The following is a 25,722-nucleotide window of genomic DNA, read 5'->3' as shown; positions in this document are numbered from 1 at the left end:
ATCCTGTACTAGATTCCTGCATTTTCTTGGGGATATTTCTGAACTCTGGTTTATTTTGCTGGTATGCTTGCCTACTTATGCATCAGTTCTGCCCTGTTTTAATTATCAAGGCTTTGCCGAAAGCTTTAATAGCTGAGAGAGCAGTCCTTCCTAAAACTCTTCCCTTTCAGTGTTTTCTGGCTGTTCATTCCTGGTTTTCACCCACTTTGTAAACTTTAGGATCAATTTATCTAGCTCCATAAAGAACTTATTGGTATTTTAATTGGAATCCCATTAAATTGATCAATTCACTTAGAACGGGTATATTGATGATGTTGTGATAGCCTAAGCACAAGGGATGTCTCTGCATTTCTCATCTCCTTTAGGACAGCCCATCCTTCTTCCTTCCTCTTTAAAAAATAAGCTTTTATTGTAATAAGATCAGTAAATGTACATTGTAGAAAATTAGAAAATGCAGAGAATCCAAAAATAAGGTCGTAGAAAGATAGTATTCTATGGCTCATTTATTATCATTATTAAATTCTTAGTGTATATTTTTCCTACCTTTTATCCAGGAGATCGTAATGTCCACGTTGGCTTCTTAGTTGCTTTTTTCAGCTAAAAATACCCAACTTTTCATGTTCAAACACATATGGACATCTTATCTAACATCATGTTTGTATTATAACTTCCACAATCAGACATCTGATTCCTCATTTTTAAAAATGTTTATTTATTTTTGAGAGAGAGAGAGAACATTTGTGGAGACATGTATGCATGAGTGGAGGAGGGACAGCGAGAGAGGGAGACACAGAATATGAGGCAGGCTCCAGGCTCTGAGCCCGATGTGAGGCTTGAACTTAAGAGCTGCAAGCTCATGACCTGGGCTGAAGTTGGGGATGCTCAACTGACTAAGCTACTCATTTGCCCCTGGACAGCCTATTCCTAATCAAAGTAAATAATGATGTTAGGTACCCTTTAATTATTTTTTCTGCTATCTTTCAATCTAAAATATATGATGGACTGACAGTGCCACACTTGCTTGGGATTCTCTCTCTCTCCCTCTCTCTCTCTGTCCCTCCCCTGCACACACTCTCTCTCTCTCTCATTCTCTCTCTCAAAATAAATAAACTGAAAAAAATTTTTAATTAAAATTAAAAAAATATATGATGAAATAAATAAGAAAGTTAAATGGCCGTGAGAAATGGAAAGTAACACCTTGAATACCTTCTAGGTGCCACATACTTTACAAAATATTATTTAATTCTCAAAGCAATCATGATGTTATTGATTTTGCTTTTTACATGTTGGAGAGGGGAGTACTCTTTCAAAGAACTTATCTTACTTCCCTAAGAATAATGAATAACACGAGCAGGACTCAGATCCCATTCTGTGGGCCATCAATGTATACTTTCTTTAAGTTCACTGCTTTTTAAAAAAATGTTTATTTATTTTGGGGAGAGGGGGAAGGGCAGAGAGAGGGAGACACAGAATCCAAAGCAGCCTCCAGGCTCCGAGCTGTCAGCACAGAGCCTGACATGGGGCTCGAGCTCATGAACCTAGAGATCATGACCTGAGCCGAAGTCGGGTGCTTAACTGACTGAGTCACCCAGGTACCCAGTTCACTATTTGTTAAAAACAACATTGCATCACTCTTACTATATCAAAGGTTTACACTGTATACGTTGTCTCATTTGATTTTTAGAGGTACCTGTGAAGTTATTAAGGCATGGGCTATTTTGACACTAGTTTTGCAGGTAAGGAACTGAGAGGCTCAAGAGAGGTTAAGTGACCCAAGATTGTGGTTAGGAAGTGTCAAGTTCTGGAGCATGCGACTACTAACCGTGCTCTTTTTAGGATATCACCCTCAGCCTAAAAATTCAAAGGAAAACAATTATACCTCTTCCTACCAATCTTAGACATGGATGATTTGAAAATGAATTCTTTGTAGGAGAATAGCAGTACACTCCACATCTGCCCCATGCTGGCTGGAAGCCTTCGTTTGTTCACTGTGAGTCAGATGGTAGCAGGCACTTCCCCGATTACAGTCATTTTTGTTCCTATTGCCACTAGCTATCTTACCAGCAAAATGTAAGAATTGGACTTGAATCAGTGGATCTCCACAGTTTCTGTACACTGGAATCACCATGAAGCTGAAAAAAATACAGACATCTGGGTGATCCTACCCCGCCCCAAGATGATTACTTAATTGGTCCAGAGTATGACCTGGTCTTCAGGATCTTAAAAAACTACCTATGATGCTACTGTGCACCCAGGTTGAAAACCTTGCCTAGAAGATTTTTAAGGTGCCTTTGATGTTAATATTCTGAGATTCTGAGATTTCTTGTCTTCTACTGGTTAAGAGTAGTACAAACTCTGAAATGAGCTGAAATTACAACAGTTGGATCTTAGGTAAATCACTGACTCTCTTTAATCTTTAATTTCTTAAGGATTTCTTTAATCTTAATTTCATCTATGAAGTAGGCACAGGTATGAGGCATGTAATGTCACAGAGTTAATGGGCACGGTTATTTCCTAGTTTTTTGGTAAAGAAAATATGTGATGATATTAAAGCACTTAACAAGTAGACATGCAGATAGTTAGTACTCAGTAAATGTTAGCTATTATTTTCGATCTGACTTTTCCTAGTTTCTCCTTCAAGTGCTGATTTCAAAGAAAGGGGAGTGAATCCCAAATTAGAGGCTAAATCATGGGATTTTATCTGGCCTGTGATATACCTGGCACCAGGCTGTGTAGTCTTAACAGAGCCTTGAACCGTAGATGGTAAGGTAGTACCCATGGGGAGAAGCTGCAGAGAGAGATGACTGACTGGAGGGAGGCCCACTGTTACCCTGGACTGAAAGACTGAGAGGAAAAGTGGGGGAAGGAAAATCTAATAGGATTCGCTTTGGGTGTTGGTGTGTGTGTACCCCTGGGAGCGTAAGAATGTGTGTCTGTTTAAGTGAAATTTCTCCATGTGTCAGGAAACAGAAGATGATGAGAGGGAAGAAAAACAAGGAATTAAGGAACTAAAGAAAATAAGTACATGAGAACACAGAAAAATACCACCCCCCCCCCCCACACACACCTGCTTTCTCCTTTCCTTTACCACCCACAGAATCTTGGCTCATTTTTGTGCACTCCTATGTATGTATTTTGTCTTGGCTACTGTTGGAAGAATGAGAGAAAAATATGGACTTTTAAAAGCCTGTGATAGCTCTGAAATTACATTTGTTGTGTAACCAAACACCCCTCTCTGCCTCCTCTCTCCCTTCCTTCCTTTCTCCCCTAACGTTAATAAAAAGCCAGACTCATTTAGTACTCAGTAAATTCTTGTTGAATTAACACATTAGACTTTGGGCATACAGGAACTTATGCCCAAAAAAGTAAAAGAGAGGGCTTGCATCCTTGAGAAGCTCATAATTTCCATATTTGGGGAGGGCATCACTCATTGGATTGACATTATAATGGACCCATTTTCTTTTCTTTTTTAAAAAATAATTTTTAAATGTTTATTTTTGCATGCAGGGGAGGGGCAGAGAGAGGAGACACAGAATCCGAAGTAGGCTTGAGGCTCCGAGCTGTCAGCACAGAGCCTGGTGTGGGGCTCCAACCCAGGAACCATGAGATCATGATCTGAGCTGATGATGACCTGAGTTGGATGCTCAATGGGCTGAGTCTCCCAGGTGCCCCTGGACTCATTTCTTCACTTCAGTTTGTTGTAGTACTTCTCCCACTTTGCTGTGCCTCTCAGTCACCTGGAGGGCTTGTTAAAACATGGATTGCTGGGCTCCCCTGCAATTTCTGATTCAGTATGGCTGATGTGAGGCCCAGTAATCTGCACTTCTAAGAAGGTCCCAGGTCCTCACTTTCCCTCCTAAATGCTATCAGAGAAAATGGCATAATACAGGCTGCTTTAGGAAGCATTTTTGCCTGGTGGTGGTGGTGTAGCGGGCATGGCTGGATGCATCTAGTGTCTGTGAACCCCCTGACCAGGCTGAGGGGCAAGCATAGAGATGAGTCAGACCTCTTCTCTTCTTCAGAGCTACCATGCTCCGCTGGCTCAAATGGTACAATGAACACTGACTCTTTTTTGCATAAGAACTCACCACTCCTGCACTTAATGGAAATGTCTTTACATTTTTCAGTCTAGAGCAGTCGTTAATATATTTTTCAAGTGGATCTGCTTCCACAGGTACTTGGAGGAGGACATTGCAGGTATAGTAGGATAACAACTTATCATGTTTAGCCTCCTTTTAAAAATAGCATTCCCTAAGAAAGTGTTAATTTGATAGCGGCGTAAGAACCAGCTCTTTATAAGAGCCTAAGCTGCCTACATGCAGTTGACTTAAAAGTCACTGTCTCATGTCCAGACTTCTCTTGAAGCTCTGGAGGTCTCCCCTGGAATTTTCCGTGCATACTTTAAGCTTGTCATAGTCAACTCAGAACCCATCATCTTTCTTCCCAAGCTCTCCCCTGTACCTCTGTTTTCTATTTTGGTGATGAGCACTGCCATCTACCAAGTTTCGCAAGCTGGAATCCTTCTGCGTCCTTCAATTTCTAGGTCATGCAGAATCTTAATAGATATGGTTGCTGCGCCCTTCTCTCTATTCCCTCAGCTATGGTCTCAGCTAGGCCCTTGCTCTTCTGAGTCATCATGATGGCCGCCCAGCTTGTGTCTCATTTGGTCCCACTCTGTGCCCATCTCCCTGAAGCTGCTAAAATACTCTTTTAAAAATGCAAATTGGATTTCATTACTCCTTTATTCCACATGGCTTTCAGAATAAAACTAAAATTTCTCAGCCAAGAACAAGGCCCTTCAAATATTTGCCTTTGCTTACCTCTCTGCTGTCAGAGCTCACCACTTTCCATTTTGTATCATTCACTCTAGTCTTGTAGAACCAATTGGAGGTCGCTGCGGCCTTATTGTGTTTTAAATATTAATACAGAAAACCTTTATTTTGAAGTAGTTTCAAACAAAGAAAAATTGCAAGATTAGAACAAAAACCTCCCATATATTCTTCACCTAGATTCACCAATTGTTAACATTTTAATGCATTTGCTTTATCATTTTTTCTGTCATCTCTCTATCTCTAATCTACCTGTTTCCTGAACTGAGAGTAAATCATAGACATTGTACTCCTTTCATCCAAGTATGTATTTCCTAAATAAAAAGGCATTCACTTATACAAACAAGGGGCAGTTAGCAAAGTCAAAAAATTTAACATCAATAAAATAATTTATAGACCTCATTCAAATTTCACCAATTAAAAAAAATTGAAGTATAATCAACACACTATGTTATATTAGTAACATATACTTCAAATATACAACATAAAATTTCACCAATTTTTATAGCCCATTGGCTTTCTTGTTCTCTGCAGTGACTCTTTGCATGTAAAGAGTCCTATTTAATGTGGACAGTTTTTTTTGTGCATCCACGGCTGCTCCCAGTCTCATCTGCTTTCTGGAATACTCTTTCCCTCATTACCCAATGGACTCTTACTTCATCAAACTAGTGAGTACAAGCACTTGCCCAGACATGTTTTACATGACCTCCAGTCTGATTTTCCCACATCTCCTCTCGTGTTGCACCACGTGAAAACCTTCATTCTTGCACTAATCATATTGCTTTTCTTTTTTTTTTTAATTTTTATAGTTTATTTATTTTTTGACAGAGAGCGAGAGAGAGAGAGAGAGAGCAGGGGATGGGCAGAGAGAGCCCAAACAGGATCCATGCTGTCAGGGCAGAGTCTGATATGGGCCTTGAACTCACAAATCATGAGATCATGACCTGAGCAGAAACCAAGAGCTGGATGCTTAACCAACTGAGCCACTCAGGTGCCCCAATCATTTTCTTATTTGGTTTGTAAGCCACTCAAGGATGAGGATAAAGCTTTATTTAACTTTTTTATCACCAGTAGCCAGCAAAGTGCTCAACACAAAGTTTGTGTTCAATATGTGTACTTTTAATGTTTTGATAAGTGTGCTCCCATGAATGAGTGTTTGATGTTTAGAGGTCAGTACTTCCGAAACTCAAAGAGCTCCTCAGACTGATAAAAGTGTGGGGACATGGGCTGGTAGGAGTGTGAATTGCTATCACCTACTGGGAAGGTAACCTGGCAGTATCTGACAAAATGAAAATTTAAGGAATTTCAAAAATCCTGTTTTAGGTGCTACATCTTTGATGAAACAAGGGCCAGTACATAAAGACATGAGTGCAAGGAAATTTATTGTAATTAGAAAAATACCAGAAATGGTTTAAATATTCATTGGCAGAAGAATAGTTGATTATGGAATATTCATACAATTAAAAAGGAATGAACATTTTGGTACATCCATATGATAAAATGGATTGAAGGCATAGCTACCATGGTGAACAAAAGAAGCCAAACATAAAAGGGTGCAAACTTTTGGATTTAACTATAGGAAATTATGAAACAGGAAAAATCACATCATGGTTTATTGGCATGGGGAGGGCAGGTTTGACTAGGAAGGGACACATGAGAACTTTCTAGAATAATGGAAATGTTCTGTATCATGACAGGGGTGTCAGTTCCATGGGTATATGCACTTGTAAAAATAGATTTCACCTTACACTTAAGGTCTGTATCTCAATTATATTGTTAATTAATTTAAAACATATTTTTTAAAATGTTTTATTTATTCCTGAGATAGAGAGAGAGAGNTCACATGGAAATTTGTTGTAATGGTATTTATTAAAACAGAACAACAAAAATAACCAAAAATTAGGAAACATCCTAAATGTTTGTCTCTAAAGGAATAAGTATATTTTGATATAAGTGTAAATAAAAATGATGCAACTACTTAAAAAAGAATAAGTAATCTAAATGTACTAATCTGAAGGGATGCATGTTATATATTTTTAACAAAATACAAATTGTTGAATAGAGTATGTCATATATTACTTTTATAAAAAGTAGGACAAACTTTAATATATTTATAAATGTTTATAGAGCCTATGGAGAAAGGTTATAAAAGAATCCATGCCAAATCAACACTTGAGAATCTAGTATGTGTTTCTGCAGTTTGCATGTATTTTTTAAAATATTTTATTGTCAAGTTAGTTTCCATATAACACCCAGTGTTCATCCACTCAAGTGCCCTCTTCCATGCCCATCGCCCCCCTTCCCTTCTCCCCCACCCCCATCAGCCCTCAGCTTGTTCTCAGCATTCAAGAGTCTCTCAAGGTTTGCCTCCCTCCCTCTCCCCAACTATTTTTTCCCTTCTTCTCCCCCACAGTCCTCCATTAAGTTCCTCCTAATCCTCCTATACGTGCAAACATATGGTATCTGTCCTTCTCTGCTTGACTTATTTCACTCAGCATAACACCCTCAAGGTCCATCCATGTTGCTACACATGGCCAGATTTCATTGTTTCTCATTGCCATGTAGTATTCCATTGTATAGATAAACCACATCTTCTTGATCCATTTGTCAGTTGATGGACACTTAGGCTCTTTCCATGTTTTGGCTATTGTTGAGAATACTGCTATGAACATTGGGGTACGTGTGCCCCTTGTATTTTTATAATAAAAGAAAAAACTAAAGTGAATTCAGTCACAAAAATACATGCAAAGAAACAGAGAAGTAAATACATATGAAATAAAACTACTTGGGGAAACACATTTATTATGAGGCTGAAGACATAGTTCATGCTTGGCTTAGTTCCAATTGTCATTCCCTCCCAGGTGTCATTTGCCTTTTTGTCCTTTGTCCAATTGTTTTTTGCTGAATAATACTGTTGAGTGAATAATATGAAAAAGTGATATAAAGAGCCCCTGAAAAAAAATATCAGAGAACATTACATTGTGTTCCCATTAGAGATAAGCGTGTGAGTGACCCAGCAGACAGGTTGGACCTGGTGAACCACCAATTTAGCAAATTTGACAACTTTTGGCAAATACAATTTATGTTGTGGGGATGAGGCAGAGATGTTTTCATGTGTCTTGTATTTATTTGACCAAAGCTTTTTCTGAGGGGTGCACAATTATGATGTACACAGAGTGGACAAAATGAAAACAAATGTTTGTATGGTCAGGCTTGTCCTTCTGGCTAAACCAACCCATGGACCAACATGCCCAAGCCTCTCTCTGTTTTTATGGAGGTGGTGTGCTATAGGAGAAAGAGAATTTTTAAAAAGGAAGAAAGAAGAAAAGAAAGAAAATTAAAAAAAGAGCTCAGGCTTTAGGGGAAGAGAGGCAGGGATTTGAAGAATGGCTCCTTCACTTAAAAGCATACCAATGGACAAGTGTCTAACTTCGGAGTCTCTCTTTCCTCATCAGAGGTGAGTGTGAGGTTTGCTTTTGCTGTATTTAAAAAGACAGTGCAGTGCCTGGCATGTATTTTGTACTTGAATAGATTCACATACCTTCTTTTCTAGTTGCACTGTCAGATCTATACCTGCCCAGCAACATCCTGGTATTTTTCTTTTGGCAATTCTGATCTTTGGAAGGGAACTAGCTTAGAAACAAAGGGATTTATCTAGCCACACAGGTAACTTTCCATATTTCACCTGCATTCGACTCAGGTCTACAACTTCCCATCACGAATCTGGCTTTCCTCTGCCCTCACTTCCACTTTTTGTCTCGAGCTGAACAGTTTTAGCAGAACAGGATCCTTAAGTCTGCATTTGTGATAAAAGAGACAGCAGCTTATACTAAAGTGGCTTTCTCTCTGTATGTTGAGTCTGCCTGACTGATAACAGATCAGAAACAGCGAGTGGCCTTTGAAATTGAAACACTGACTGTAGTGGGGAAAATGAAAGGATCTTACATTTTTGATCAAAGGATGGTATCTTCCAACTTGGAAAAGGGGGTTATTCTGCCTGCCAAGGCCTCTGATACTACTGTTACCTACTTACCCTAAGGAAGGAGATTCAATTTCATAGCTATTACATTGCCACATAGTTTTAAAATATATTTATAGATACACATTTCCGCAGTCAATTTGCTTTCCTTTTCCAACTCCTGTCCTCCAATCTGGCCTCCAGGCAAATGATCCTGTGATTCCTAATCTAAATAGCATTTAAACAATTCTCTGGATCCTTAATCCTTAATGAACATTCACTACAAAGAGAAGACAAACTTTAAATAAAGGGAGGCATTAAATAAAATGAAGGATGCCATGATGAATAGCAGGTTTTTAGTGCGAGAGTTTCTGCCGTCATTCCACAGGATGAAATTTTGTGTTATTAATAAAACTGGCTGAGGGAGAGATGTGGGCATGGAAATGGGAAAGGTCTGGACTATGAGTCCAAGGTCAGCGTGTTTGCCATGAGTGTCTGAAATGAGGAGAGATGCTCGAAAGAGCATGAGAAGAAAGGGGTTATCAACGCTAGACAAGAGAGGAGGCTGCCATAACTGACCACTGGGAACAGCATGACTGCAAATTAGACAAGGGATGGACAGATGGGAGACAACTTGGAATTATTTGCCCAAATAAAGACTATATTCTATAAAAGCAGCCTTGGGTACTTTGTGTGTGTGGGGGGGGGGGGGGGGNNGCGTGTTAAGTCTTTATTGACTTATGACTTTCTTCACTTACAAGTTATGTCAGTTGGCTGGCCTATATCATAAATTCTGAACCTGATTACACTCAACATGTGTGTGTATATGTGTATGTATATACACATACACATAAAGATATACACTCATATTGAATTATATTGTCTTAACCACAGGTATTCTAGATTTTTCTCTCTCCTTAAATATCTAATCTCCATTTATATCCTCAATTCCTTCTCACTCTTCCTACCATTGGCTCTTTTTTAAAAAAAAATATTTTTTAAAATTTTATTTAAATCCAAGTTAGTTAACTTATAGAACATNACTGTCCAGTATGGCAGCCACAAGCCACACGTGGCTATTGAGCACTTGAAATGTGGCTAGTTAAAATTAAGATATGCAGTAAACTTAAAATACACAATAAATTTCAAAGACCTAGTATGAAAAAAGGAAAGTAAAATATCTTAGCAATTTATATAATATTGTTCATTACTATATAAAATATTAAATTAATATAATATTGTTAAATATTGATATAATATTAAACATGATATTGTAATATTGACTATAATATTTAAATTATATTACTTTGGATAAATTAAGTTTAATTAAAAGAATTTCACATGTTCCTTTTGAGTTTTAAAAAACAGCTACTAGAAAATTAAAGAGTAGGCTGTGTGGCTTGCGTCTGTGGCCCACATTATATATCTATTGAATAGTACTTCTCTAGGCCTTCTTACTGCTTCCTTTAAGGTAAAAAAAATTGGGAATACCCAAAGCAAGTTCCCAGATGGCATACCCTTGTCCACATATTGATGTGCCATCAGTTTATCTTTATCCCTCATCGACAGTTCCATGGAGTGGTTAAGAGCACAGTGCTAGAAACTGAGTGCTTTAGGTTCAAACTCTGACTCTGTTGCTTGCTACCTTTCTGACTTTAGGCAAGTTACTATATCTCTCTTTGCCTGTTTTCCCATCGATTAAATAGGATATTAACAGAAACTACTTCATAGGATCAGAATGAGGATCAATTGAGTCAATGTACAAAGCACTTTGAACTGTGTGTAGCTCAAAGAAAATACTCAATTAGTGTTAGCTACTTTATTTTTCCTTAAAATCTTAGAGAAAGGCTGTCTTGTACCTCTGAGGGGATTTGAGTGTCATATTTATGTTTCCATTTAGGGTCCTCTTTCTCTTTTTCTCTTACCCCCTTTCCTTCTGTCTTTATTTAATTTGTTTTTTTAATGTGTATTTATTTTGAGAGAGAGAACATGAAGGGGTAGGGACAGTGAGAAGAGGAGAGAATCCCAAGCAGGCTTGGCACTGTTAGGGCAAAGCCTGACATGGGGCTCGATCTCATGAACTTGTGAGATCATGACCTGAGCCAAAACCAAGAATTGGGACGCTTAACCAAGTGAGCCACCCAGATGCTCCTCCCTTCTGTCTTTAAATAAGTTCCACCAATTCCAGCTTAAAAATTCTCTTGAGCATCCTCGACCTTGAGCTGGCTTCTGTGTTTTTTCACTTTCTCTGTATTTCCTCTCTTTCAAATCCCTTGCAATCTGTTTTTCTTCAAGACTATATGCCTCATGCATTCTGACCATGTGGTTTAGGACCTGGGCTAGGAAGCAGAAAGGATCAGGCTCATTCCTATGGGGCAGGGGACCAAACCCAAGTTCTAGAATAAAGGTAGTATCAGGAGAGAGGGAACAATTATCAGATCCAACAGGGAGTAAAAACAGGGCAGAAAACTCTCATAGGGTCTGTGTCTGAAGATGAGGAACAGGAGAAACCTGGTTCTGGGAGATATACAGGGTAGGCTTACTGCCTGAGGGTATTTTTGGCTCATCTGTAGGTGTGGAAGAAGCCATAAAGATGCCAATTTGTATAATTACAACAACCAAGAAAGCGGCTTTTTCTCTCTTCCTTGGCCTTTTGACATTTAGTTAACATCCTCACTTTGCCCTTGCACATTATTCCTTCTCTTCTATTGTCATTACCAGGGGTGAAGGAGCCTCCCAACATTCTGAGACCTCAACAGTTTAGGGTCATGGGCAATCAGAGAAAGACTAACCTGTCAGGCCAAAGTGAGTTTGTAGGAACCAGTTGGGTGCAGAATCTCCTGAGGAAAGTTGTCTGGACTTGAATAATCTAGGGACATGGTAGGTGTAGGAAGCTGAGGCCTGCCTTGGCTGGGCACAAGTAGGGGTGAATCTGTAAGTCAGACTGTGGATTGAGTCCTGGGTGGAACCAGTAACAGGGACCAAACAAAAAGAAGTACCAGTGAAGTAGAATGAAATCCAAGAGGGAGAATGTCCTAGAGCCAGGTGAAGAAAGGGTTTCAGTGAGGAAAGAATGACCAGCTGGGTAAAAGGAAGACAGATCATTGTGGACCTTTACTACAGCAGCTTTAGTGGAGCAGTCAGGGTAGAAGTACAGCTAGAGTGGGTTGAAAAGAGAATAGAAGAATCAGACACCATGAGTATGGATAACTCATTCAAGTAAGTTAGCTGTAAAGGGCAGGAAAAATAGAGAGGTGGTTAGAAGGGGGAGTAGAGTTAAGAGAAAGTTTTGAAAAATGAGAGTGTTCTGAAATGCTAATGGAAAAAATCCAGGAGGTAGAGAAAAGTTGATGGTGTGGATAGAGAGGAGAGATTGTATTGGATTAGTGAGAGAAAATGGGATCTACCATGCATGTGGTAGGATGAAGCTTTAATGGGAGCACTGATAGTTCCTCTACAGCAGTGACAGAGAATGTGGCGCATATGGGCACAGATGTGAGAAGGCAAGTAGGAGGGGCGCCTGAGTGGCTCAGTCAGTTAAGCGTCTGACTTCAGCTCAGGACGTAATCTCACAGTTCTTGGGTTTAAGCTCTGCATTGAACAGCACAGAGCCTGTTTTGGATTCTCTCTTTCCCTCTCTCTCCGCCCCTCCCCCACTTGTGTTCTCTCTCTTTCTCAAAAATAAGTAAACATTAAAAAAAGAAGAAGACAAGTAGATGTGGTGGTGGGCCTTTAGAAATTCTATTCTGACTGCTTCTGTTTTATCATTTTTCTTTTAGATAGAAAGGGGGAGGTGCAGAGAGAGAGAGAGAGAGAATCAAACAGGCTCAATGCTCAGCATGGAGGGCAAGGCTCAATCCCACAACCTTGGGATCATGACCTGATCCCAGAGGGCCAGAGAAGGGATGATCCAGCAAAAATCTGGCTTTCCCAAAGGACAGTGGTTCTCAAACTTTAGTACACATCAAAATTGCATGAAGTCTTTGTTAATACTACATGCCCACGTGTTTCCTCTCCTCCAAGAGCGTTCCTAATTCCTTAGTTCTGGGATAGGGTCAAGTATTTGTATTTCTAACAAGTCCCCAGGTGATGTTGGTGCCACTGACCCCAGCACAACACTCTTGGAAACAGCACACAGTTCTAAGTGTGTTCTCAAGGATGATGCTGTATTGAGAGCAGCTGAAGCCTCCAAAACAGGTGATTGAGTATCCCTCCCTCCAATCAAGTTCAGTGGCCATCAAGTGCAGAGCAATTGAGAGCAATTGCCAACCCCACTGTGATGCAGCTGTGGCTCTAGCCCCTTGCCCAGCCAGATCTATAGTTTCCTAGGAGAGGCTGCTTACTCATTTGGAGTGGCCAGGATGAGCATGGGACTGGTTAGTCAGTCTGGTTAATGGAAGGTTACAGCTTGCTGGTCATTTGCATCTCTAATATTCACATGGGGCATTCTGCAGAGCAGAACTATGTCCAGAGGGGTAGCTCTAGGCATCCTGATTGGATATAAGGTTGTTAATACTCTTCACATTCAGTTGGGATTAGCTCAGGTGATGGGCAGAAAAGAGAGTGAGCAAAGCCTCCATTGCTTAGAAGGGTCCGAGAAGCTTGAACACGCTCATATCTCAGCCTCCCTCCCCTGCTCCCTCTCACCTACCCCTGCTCTTAACAGGGGCTACCTTCACTCTTTTCCTGATACCTATGCTCAATCTCATATTTCTTCTCTCACTATCACAGCTCGAATATTTGCTCTTTTGACTTGCCTCCTTCACCCCCTCTTCTACCTAGGCACACATTCAATCCTCGTATCCTAACCAATCAGATTCACCTTGAAACTCTCAAACTATTGCTTTCACTTGAATCTTCCTGTTTTCCTCAAAATTGTCCCCTGGGGAAGGCTGTTTTTTTTTTTTTTCTTTTTTCTTTTCTTTTCTTTTTTTTTTTCCACTTGGCTGTTTTGTCTATTTTGGGAGACAAGTCCATCTCCTCTAGCAACAAGGGTGACAAATGATGGCTTAGGATGGCTTTAGCCTCTTTGTAATTTCCATCAGCCTCCCAAAGCCACCCACTTACACATACAATCAAGGATATAGAGTGAGTTTGCCATGCAATAAAGTTTTAAGACAAATCCTTTGACCCAACTTATAACTAGATCGCATTCCTAAGTCCTTCGAGGGAGAAATTTGGGAGCTGCTACTGACTTGTCTATGGCTTAGGGATGTTTCATTGATGTAAATTAAATATTTAATTGTTTACTGATTATGAACTGTGTTTGCAGTTTACCCTGGGAGCATAGGCTTTGATATTAGAGGGGCATCTGGGTGGCTCAGTCAGTTAAGTGTCCAACTTCAGCTCAGGTCATGATCTCACGGTTCATGGGTTTGAGCCCCACATCGGGCTCTGTGCTGACAGCGAGCTCAGAGCCTGGAGCCCGTTTCGGATTCTGTGTCTCCCTCTCTCTCTGACCCTCCCCTGCTCACACTGTCTCTTTCTCTCTCTCTCTCTCTCTCTCTCTCTCTCTCAGAAATAAATAAAATAAAATCATGATATTAGATTTAACTTCCTAAATCATTTTATGAAGCTAAACATTAATATCAAAACCTAACTAATAAATACCATAGGCTAATTTCTTCTACAAACACAGATGTAGAATTCTTAAATAAAATAGGAGCAAATCAAATACAGCATTATATTAAAATAACAATATATAATTAGCCAATAACTTCCAGAAACTCAGAGATGACTTGATAAGAGGAAGTATATCAATGGAATTAACCATATTAATAGCTGAAAGGAGAAAAACAATCAGATGCTGAAAAGGATTTGATGGAACTTAGCATCTCTTTTTAAAGACTTTTACCAAATTTAGAATAGAAAGCTATTTCCTTAACAACATCTTGGAAAGCTTATTAAACAGTTTATATGATAAACTGCAAATTAACAGTTTATATGATATTTAATGGCTACCACATGAGGCACTGCTGTCAAAGTCAAAAAGAAGAATTCTTACTGGCACTGTTTTTGTTTAACATTGTTCTTGAATATTTAGCCAATGCCATTAGATTTGAAAAAGAAATAAGAAGAATAGGTCAGACTATTCTTCGCTAATGATTTGATTACTGACCCCAAAGAAACAACCCAAAAAATTTTTAAATCAAGAGAATCATAAAAAATCAAGTTTTCCAATGAATTGATAATAACCAGAGAGAAAATGTATTGTAATTCCAATAACAAAACCTGTAAAAGACTTAAAGACATAATAAGAAATGTGTAAAACTCATGTAAACTTTGATAAAGGAAAAAAATTAAGTTGAAATATGGGAAAACCTATTATGGGTTGTGATCAAAAGACTCAATATTATGATGTCTGTTGACCCCAAATGAATTTACAAATTTGATGAAATCCTCCTGAAATATTATTGGGCTTCAGGAGAGGCTAGGACTAATGGATTCATTAAAAAGTTCATGTGGAAAAATACACCCAAGTATCCAAGAAACTTTTGGGAAAGAAAGGAAGTGGGTATATGTGTGAGTGAGTATGTGTGTAAAGTGTAAATCTGAAAGTACATTTTGAGTTCTAATACTTAAAACAGCAGGGTGATGGTGAAGCCTAGATGATCAGATAACCAGAATTGTACAGAAAGGTTAGAACAGGCCCAAGTCAGATAAATAACAACATAATAGTGACATTTCAAATCTGTACAGAGAAATGATTTGCAAATGGTGCTCTGTGAGGTCTTGCAGGCTGATGCAAAAGATCCATTCCTCTTTCTCCTTCTCCCTACTTCTGCTTCAACTAATACAGCTCTGCTCTTAAGTGTAATACATGCAATGGTTTCTCATATAAGATTTTGTTTGGAGAAAGTTTCCACTATTTTATTTTACTTTTTTAATTTATTTTTTTAATATTGATTTTGAGAGAGAAAGTGAGAGAGAGACACACAGAGAGAGAGAGTGCAAGCAAGGGAGGGGCAGAGAGAGAGAGAGAATCCCAAGCTGGCTCCACATTGTCAGCACAGAGCCCGATGCTGGGCTCCATCTCACTTGAGATCATGACTTGAGCCAAAATCAAGAGTCAGAAACTTAACTGACAGAGCCACCCAGGCACCAGCTTTCCACTATTTTAAACTGGAGTTCTAAAGACCACAGAAATAGAAGATATTTGATGAAATGTTCAATTATAGGAATGAAGATAAATTAAAAATTAATAACTTCATGATGCTATCATATATTCCAGATGGCTTACGAACTAAATCTAAAGAAAATTAACTCATTAAAGAAGAGAATGTAGGTAAGCATTTATATAATCTTGGGGTAGAAAAAGCTTCTAAGCATATAAAGTAAAAAATTATAAAAGTGGGGCACCTGGTGGCTTATACTAACAAAAATGGAACTTCTCAGTAGAAAAACTCCCAGGCAATTTGCAAAACAAGAAATTCACAATGGTCACAATGTTCACAATGGCCACAATGGAGAAATAGCATGACTTGTAGTTGGAAAAATGAAAATAAAATCAATATCATTTTTCTCTTTAGCAATTTGGCAATAATTAGAAGTAACAAAGCCAGTGTTATCTATAAATCCAGTGACATTAGGAAATAAACTCTCATTTGTGTTAAAGAGGGGGAGGGCACATGTAAGTTGGTGCAACCATTTTGGAAAGCAATGTGGCAACATGTAGCAAAAGGTTTAAAATTGTTTGCCCGTTCCTGAACGTGAGACAGGAAACCGTCAAAACCCTAGAGGAGAAAGCAGGAAATAACCTCCTTGACCTCCACCGCAGCAACTTCTTACTTGACACATCCCCAAAAGCAAGGGAATCAAGAGCAAAAATAAACTATTGGGACCTCATCAAGATTAAAAGTTTTTGCACAGCCAAGGAAACAACCCAGAAAATTAATAGGCAACCAACGGAATGGGAAAAGATAGTTGCAAATGACATATCAGATAAAGGGTTAATATCCAGAATCTATAAGGAACTCACCAAACTCCACACCTGAAAAACAAACAACCCAGTGAAGAAATGGGCAGAAGATATGAACAGACACTTCTCCAAAGAGGACATCCAGATGGCCAACAGACACATGAAACGATGCTCAGCATCCCTCCTCATCAGGGAAATACAAATCAAAACCACACTGAGATACCACCTCACGCCAGTCAGAGTGGCTAAAATGAGCAAATCAGAGAACTCTAGATGCTGGCGAGGATGTGGAGAAACGGGCACCCTCCTACACTGTTGGTGGGAATGTAAACTGGTGCAGCCCCTCTGGAAAACAGTGTGGAGGTTCCTCAGGAAACTAACAATAGAACTCCCCTATGACCCAGCAATAGCACTGCTAGGAATTTACCCAAGGGATACAGAAATGCTGATGCATAGGAGCACATGTACCCCAATGTTCATAGCAGCACTCTCCACAATAGCTAAAACATGGAAAGAGCCTAAGTGTCCATCAACAGATGAATGGATCAAGAAGATGTGGTTTATCTATACCATGGAATACTACATGGCAATGAGAAACAATGAAATCTGGCCATGTGTAGCAACATGGATGGACCTTGAGGGTGTTATGCTGAGCGAAATAAGTCAGGCAGAGAAGGACAGATACCATATGTTTGCACGTATAGGGGGATTAAGAGGTCTATAGTGGGGGAGAGGGAGAGAGGCAAACCTTGAGAGACTCTTGAATGCTGAGAACAAGCTGAGGGCTGATGGGTGTTGGGGGAAGGGGGGAGATGGGCATGGAGGAGGGCACTTGTGGGGATGAGCACTGGGTGTTATATGGAAACCAACTTGACAATAAACTATTTGTAAAAAAAAATCGTCCTTTAATATAATGTTGTTATTTTTCAAGAATATAATTAAGGATTGATAGATGTAAAAGGACATTTATTAAATTTATTTAATGATTTATTAAATCATCGTGCACAATAAGGAAGCAATATAAACAAACTGTGTATCTAAGAATGGGGGATTAGTAAAATAAATTACAGTATATTCTTATAATGAAATACTCTGTGATCAAGAAAAATAATGCTGTAAAAGTATATTCAGTGACAAAGCAATTTTACAACCTAATTTAGGGTGAAAAATCAGTTTGTAAAAAATTAAGTATACTATGATTCTTAAATATGGGAAATGCATATATATACCCAGAAAAAAGATGAAGAATGTATGCTCAGACGTTTATTTTGTCTATTTTGATTATTAGACTTTTGGATGTTTCTTTTTTATTCTTTTTTGTACTTTTCTATGTTTTCCAACATTTCTATGACAAACATTTGCTATAGTTTTAATCATAAAAAACAAGCAATTTTGGAAATTAGATTTGTCAAATTTTAGATTTTAATTAATCCCATGGTGATTTTAGATTGAAATTCATCTTCTAGTCTATTTCTTTACTTCAATGTGCCCTATTTTTACTCTCTACATTTTCTTCATAAAGGGTAGATGGCATTTTAATTTGCTGAGACAAATGTGGAGCACATTATTTACATCTGTGTTTACAATTTTGCATTGTTGTGTGCTTTGGGGGGAAAAAAGGTCTTCATTGTTTTTATTAGCTCCATGATTACTTTCTGCAGTATTCTGCCATGACAGCAGAAAACTTGAAAATGCAATTAAGAAATTCTCCAGCACAGCAAGAGATTTTGCTGGAAAAGAGAATCTTAAATATGAAACTCAATGATCAAGAGAAACTGGGGATTGAAGGCTGCTTGTAAACCTTGACACCTGAGAAGCTAGAAGAAAGGATCACATCACTTCAAATCTGTGGCGATCATTGTAAGAGATATTTTTCTTATTACTTGATGTAGCTATTGGTGATTTTCATATTATTTTGCCCTTGGCTAGTTGAGTTTTTCTCAGTTTATTGTGCAGGGTCTACCTGTTGCACTATCTCAGGGAATCTATGCAAAATGATTGAATAATCCTATGTGATTAGGCAGGGACTAGAGTTAGGAGTCTAGCCTTCAGCTGTGGCTATGCACAGCTGGGAGGCTATGTAGCTTATGTATTCACAAACCCTCTCTACTATAATCTTATCTAGCCAGTATAAATATGCTTCTTCCTTGATTCCTGTAGAAAACTTAATAGAACTTAATCTTGTCCAAAATCCCAGCCATATACAAATCTATTTTCATTGAGATGTGGACCCTGTACTCCATGCTCCCCGCTATTAGCCAGAATCTTTCCTAAACCAGATGGACTGCAGAGCTCTGTGGTATTGTCACCCCTGACTTCCCAAGTCACTGATAAGTGAAATTGCCTGTAGGCTCCTTGTGAATCCATGTCAACCACATCAAACTCACTCTCTTTTTATGAAATATAGTGTGGACAGCTGACCACTGGTTTTAGTGCTCACGCCGGGCTGAGACAATTTCTCTGCCTTGGTTCTATCTGACTCAAGAAGCATAACTTTTCCCACCAAACTATGCCTAGAGCTGAATCTACCTGAATTGTAACCCCATCCCCCCACCCCCTAGGATATGGAAATGTGGTTTAAACAGGAAAAAATTGATAAAGGTTAGACAGAATTTTCTTTTTCTTTAAAATATATTATACAATATTTTGTTATGTGTAATAGAGGTTAAATGAATCTGAGTTGTCTTTACTCATTTGGAAGTGGGGTTGGATGGACCTTATACTCTTTGGAAAAAGTTCATGTGTCACTATTTTAGCTCCTTTGGAGGGCATACAGGGAAATAGTCATTTATAGACAATTTTATTTCATAAAATAAAAAGTGTGATAGTTAGATAACTTGTTTAGATAAAGTCTGTACATTTCAATGGGCAAATAAATAATGTCAGAGATGTATTTATTACACAAATCTATTCTCATATTTTATTTAGAGTCATTTATAACCCTAAGAAAAACATTCCTAGCTTGAAACATTCATAAAAGAGCAAACAAATACCCATGGGCGAAGAGTCTACCCACATAAATTGATTTCTAAATAAAGATTCAATTTAGATTTAAAAGTCTTGTATGCACCCAGAGGTATCTATTACATCTGTAATTTCCTTGTGGGGTTCTGGTGCCTGAGCGTGCTGTCATCAACTTCTTATTAGTTGCTTTCAGATGAAAGAAGCAAAGCTCCCAATTAGCACAATTTTTTTAACGAACATGTGTTGGAAATCATTGCCACCATATATCACCTCTCTTATGTTGACCCACTCTTTATCAACCTTTCTGCTTTTACCATTTGTATCACCTAGTTAGGTTTGGGCTATGATACTCCTGAGACAGAATATACAAATCAGAAAATCTTACTTTTTGCCTGTTTATTGGGAAATGTCATGATAATCTCAGATACTGGTTGTATTAAAATTAAAGCGTACACAGGTACTATCAAACATTACTTTCAGTTTTGTAGTTAACCCTCCATACCACTGAGAGAGCAAGCGATATTGGGTGTATGCTCAGAAAACCGGTGGCTGGTGGTGAGTGCTCCAAGTTTCATCCTCTCTTCTCTTGGCTTGTCCTCTTGCGGAGAGCCACTGAGATTGCAGTGCACAGGATCAGCCTTTGTGGAGCAGAAGTACATCACATGGGGGACATTTTCTTCCTCTCCCTCTGAATTCATCAGGAATAACAATGATATTCTCATGGGCATCCATGTCATTTTCCTCCCTTTGATATCAGCCCTAGAATAGGCAATATATTTTTCTTATGCATAACCATGCATTTCCAATGCATTAACATAACCCAGAAGTGCAGCTGTGCCTTTGTTTGGCTGAGTCTAAGTCCCACACAAATTTTCGACCCAACTTGGCCTCTTTGCTGACTTCCATGAGAAACCGAATCATACCAGGCATATCCTGAGTTTTGTAATTTGAGGAAGATGGGCAAGGTTTCTGGCAGAAGTCGTATTACAGGGCATTTCATTTGGGAAATCCTCATCATGCTTTCTCCTCCTGAGGCTTTCTGTGCCTGCCTCATTGCCCATAAGGGGGTCCCTTTTTGCCCTTTACCCATCCTGGCTACTCCTTTTGCATACCTCATTCCATTCACATATTTGTCACTCAGTAGACAGTGACAATGGACTTGAAGGCTAGGGTGTGTCCTTTGGATTTGTCTATCCATGTCTGGAGGAGTAACTAGTACATTGCAGTTAGCTCTCAGTAAACATTTGAGGAATAAATAAGTGAACAAAAGGAATCATTAATTATGAAGATTTATTCCTTTTACTTTTCAAGAAGGTAGGGAGTTTATTCTTTGGCTTTCTTTCCTTGTTTATCCCTATTATTACAAGATTTTATGCTAGTAAGTTGAAATGAAAAAGTAAAGCAATTAAAAAATTTAAATAGCAAATCTATCATTTTAATTTTGAGGGTGAGAATTCTTTCATTCATTCATTCATTCAGTAGGTCAATAATTTTTGAGAGCTACTATGTGCTGACAAAAACTCTATCCTTGACGAGTCCTTAGTCTTGGTCCCCATTTCTAACTTTGGTCTGCACAGTCCAATCTTAACAAAGACTCCTAAGTCATCCCTCATTCCCTTAATATCTGATCACCCTGGCATGCCTACACCAAGAGTCCTGTTAGGTCAGTTTAGCAAGAATATCCCCACCCTTGATGTCCTGCTTAGTAATTTACCTCCTGTCCTTCATCTTTAACTGCTCTTTGGCTATAAATCTGCAGCTACCTTTGCTATATTCAGAGTTAAGCTCCATCTATCTCCTCTATTGCAATACCCCTATTGTAATGGTCTTTTTAAAAAAGTTTTATTTGGGACACCTGGGTGGCTCAGTTGGTTGAGCCCCCATGACCTTGGGGCTCAGGTCATGATCTCACAGTCTGTGTGTTCGAGCCCCACTTCGGGCTCTGTGGTGACAGCTCAGAGCCTGGAGCCTGCTTTGGATTCTGTGTCTCCCTCTCTCCCTGCTCCTCCCCTGCTTGTGCTCTGTCTCTCTCTGCCTCTCAAAAATAAATAAGTAAACATTTTAAAAAAAGTTTTATTTAAGTAATCTCTACATCTCATGTGGGGCTCTAACTCATGACCCTGAGATCTAGAGTTGCATGGTCTTTTGACTGAGCCAGCCGTGCACTCCGTACTAGTCTTGAATAAAGTTTTCCTTAGCATTTTAACAAATGTCAGATTAAGATTTTTTTTGTTTTGTTTTGTTTTTTACCAGCATTAGGTATAAAACGGGTCAGTTACTAGCTTTCATAGAGCTTAACTTTTAGTTGGTATAGAAAGAAAACAAGCCAAAAAATCCATACAACAAACAAAAACAAACATGAAAAACTAACACATATTTTGAGACTTCCCCTTAAGTATAGTGAGGATTTTTTTTTTAAGTTTATTTATTTTGAGAGAGAGAGAGAGCAGGTGGGGGAGGGGCAGAGAGTGAAGGAGAGAGAAAATCCCAAGCAGGTTCTGCCCTGTCAGTGCAGAGCCCGATGCTGGGCTCAAGCCCATGAACCATGAGTTCATGACCTGGGCTGAAGTCAGATGCTTAACAATCTGAGCCACTTAGGTGCCCCAAGAGGGCTTCTTTAGGTTGTTTGACCAGAGGGGGCCACCCCAGGAAGAAGATAGTAAAGCTGGGAGTTGAAAGGCCAAGCACCATGCTGAAATGAGGGAAAGGACACTGCAGGTTGAGAACAAGGCTGGGCCAGAGGAAGGAAGTTGTAAGAACAATCTGAGACCCAGTGGGTGAGGAGTGGAGTGGCTCAAAGTAGAAGCCAGGAAGTGAACCAAAGCTAGGTAGTGATGGGCTTTTAAGCTAGGTGACAAGTATGACCTTTATTTCATATAAGATTGGTATCTTGGGCTTAAAATGTTTGGATGTTGCCTGGGTTTTTCACATTGCATTGCTGTTGTTGGCAGGTTGAAGAAATTGTCAAACAATGTCCTCTTTTTACTCTTACTGAAGTTCCCCTCTCCCTGGATTTGTTATTTTGCATAAGAAGACTGAAAAGTAGGGAATGTTTGTTGCTTGGGGATATTGCTATTTTCTTTGTTTCCTTTAATGCTCTAAGGTAAAGTAAAAAAAAAAAATCCTAGATAATAGCAGTATGCACTTTGTGCTTGGTTGCTTTTAATTATTTCTTATACCATCCTTTCCTCTCTGGGACCCTTTCCCTCCTGGAGGGTTTTTCATCATATAAAAGAAAAGATAGGTCTGCTTAATTGTTTTCTTTTTGCTTGAGTAATCTTTACTGATGTGAGAAAATGTTGAATGTTTTAAGTCCTGTTCAGCAACCTGGCCATTTAAAAATTCTAGTTTATAAGTCCATTTTCTCATACTGTTCCTAGTTATTGTTTCAAAAGATTATCTGCTTACTGTGTTCTTTTTCAAAGAATCTCTGTATTTAAGTTTGTATCACTATCATCATTTGATACTTAATACTACTTTCAAAAAACTTTCAGACTCTTTATGCTAGACATTTTATTTGAAGAGCTATACTGTCATTTACTCTGATATTATATTTTTGCAAAACATTGTGATTCTGATAGCCGTATTCTGTCTGGAGCACAGGATAGGTATATGTTTATTTAACTTTGTAAGAAACTGCCAAAAATCTTTCCAAAGTAGGACCATATATTCCTTCCATCAGCAATACCTGAATGTTCTAGTAACTTCACACATTTTTTCAAGGGCAGATTATAGAGCTGCCTGGGCATTCTGCTTTAGGTAAAGTTATTTCTACAATGTGCTGATGTGTTGACCCCTAAGACTGTACACGGTCCTAAATTATTTTCTTAAAAAAAATCATTCTTTGTTTGTAACTCTTTTAAAGAATATAGTCAGAGAAACTAAGAGTGAACTTATTTCTAAGTGCTAGAAGTGGGTCAGAGAAAATGTTCTTTCTCTGTGGCTCAGCAATATCTTGATGACCCCTTCCAGATAGAAGGGGAGAATCAAATTCATGTTTGGTTTACTGTGATTTTTTTTCCTCTGGCATTCTGTCATGCATAAGAATAAGGTTAGAAGAAGGTTAGAAGTAATTATATTGAGAACTACAATAGATGCCAAGGTTTAGTCATCATTGTATTTAGGGCTGGAAGTACTCTGGGAGGTTGACTTAAATCACCTGCTTTTACAGATGATGAAAATAAAACCCAGAGAAGAAAGTATCTTGTCAAGGTCATTCTTCTGGTTGGTCAACCCAGCCCAGGTAAGAACTCAAATCCTTTCCTGTCTGTTTAATGGTAGTTTTGCTTTGCTTAAGGATATCCATTATCACTTTCCTGAATAAGCCTGGATGTTTTCTGTGTATTTCTTTGTAAAAAGATGTGTTTTTGTTCAGAATTACAGGTGGTGAAATATACAAACTGTTCAAATATATTCTTTAAAATTGTTGTAAAATAAAAAGACACTTGCAAAAACAGTTTCATGAAGTAATTGGGCCTGAAACATTGAATTTTTTTCCCTCTTCAAACTGTATGATGTTATTATGCAGTTGCCATGGGAAAGCATATGTTAGCTGCCAAAAACCTAAAACAGATTTTGGATGTTAAGCAGGTAAGATTAAGTCACAGAGTACAATTCTTGTAGAAGAAAATATAGTATCCATTTGAAACACCACCTATGTGTTAGGAAATCACTACTTGTGTTCTCTCTGTGCAGCCAGGAGATTTAAACACATTTATGAGTCAATTCGGATTAAAGAATAGTTTTCCAATGTCCATGTTGGTTGGAGCCCTAAAAGTGATTCTTCCAAGAAGATTTCAAAAGCAGACCTTCAGGCTAGAACTTTTCAAATGCTGCTTACTTTCATATCAAGAAAGCCATTTGTAGTCTCCAAATAAACAAATGCTATTTGGTTTTAGCACAGTGTTGACTGTGTGGCTCAAATGTACTGTAACTACAGAATCAGGAAGTGGATTGCAAGTGTTTTTGTTTTTGTTTTTTCAGGAGCTCATGGGCTTTGAGATAAAACCAATAAATCTCTTGATGCTCCAAATAGGTTTCAAATCACATTTAGAATAGTTTTAGAAGTCAAACCACGAACGATTATCCTTTGCAGATGAAGTTTTGTATAATCTTACTTATATTCAACTATCCATTCAACTTCAATTCCATTCAACTATCTCTCTGGGTCTCTGGCCTTTTCAAAATCTTTATTGAGAGAAACTAGTTTTTTGCTGTAGGAAAATCCAATAGTTCCATGAGGGCAGAGTGCCTTTGCTCTAGAGGGATGATGTGTTAGCCTTCCCGATGGTTCCTCTCCGATGCCAAAACACAGGCATTTTATACATGCTTAATGAATAAATAAGCTGAATTGAATTTTACCTTGCATGAAAACATACATTAATAAGTAAGTCTGTTAAGACTATCATAAATCTGGGTCATATTTTCTCCAAGTCAGTCTAGATCAGGAGTCATGAAACCTTCTCTCTAAAGGGCCAGTAAACATTTCTGGCTCTCTGGCTCTGGTCATTCAGTCTCTGTCATAAGCTCTCATATCTGTTGATGTAGTGTAATGGCAGCTGGAGACAATATGTAAACAAATGGATGTGGCTGAGTTCCAGTGAGAAACTTCATTTACAAAAACAAGCAGCTTACCCATGGGCTGTGGTTTGCTCACCCATGATCAAGCTACACAAGACGGTGCTATATATGAAAGCAGATGGGGGATGAAGAATGCAAGTATCAAAAGTCCTTTTGGCTTTTGTTTTGGCATTTCTCTGCCTTTGTTCACAGATGGAGTCAGGGTATTTCTGCTTCATATTCTCACATACAGATAGCGTTGTAAAAGGCTTGTCCATTTTTGTTAAGGAAAGCATGAAAATTTAGAGGTAGTCTACTTTTGTCTGTGCTACGTTCTTTAGAACTTAGCATACCGCTGAGGATTAATACATGCTAAATAATAATCGTTTTTCATCTCACCACCATCACCTTTATGGCGTCTCCTTTGGCACCCCCAGAGGTGTTAACCTGTAGCTTTTACAATGTTCTATTACACATTGTCAGCAGCACCTTGC

The sequence above is a fragment of the Crocuta crocuta genome, unplaced genomic scaffold (genome assembly GCF_008692635.1).
Source record: "Crocuta crocuta isolate KB4526 unplaced genomic scaffold, BGI_CrCroc_1.0 scaffold253, whole genome shotgun sequence".
Taxonomy (NCBI): domain Eukaryota; kingdom Metazoa; phylum Chordata; class Mammalia; order Carnivora; family Hyaenidae; genus Crocuta; species Crocuta crocuta.
Note: the sequence above shows the minus strand (reverse complement) of the source record.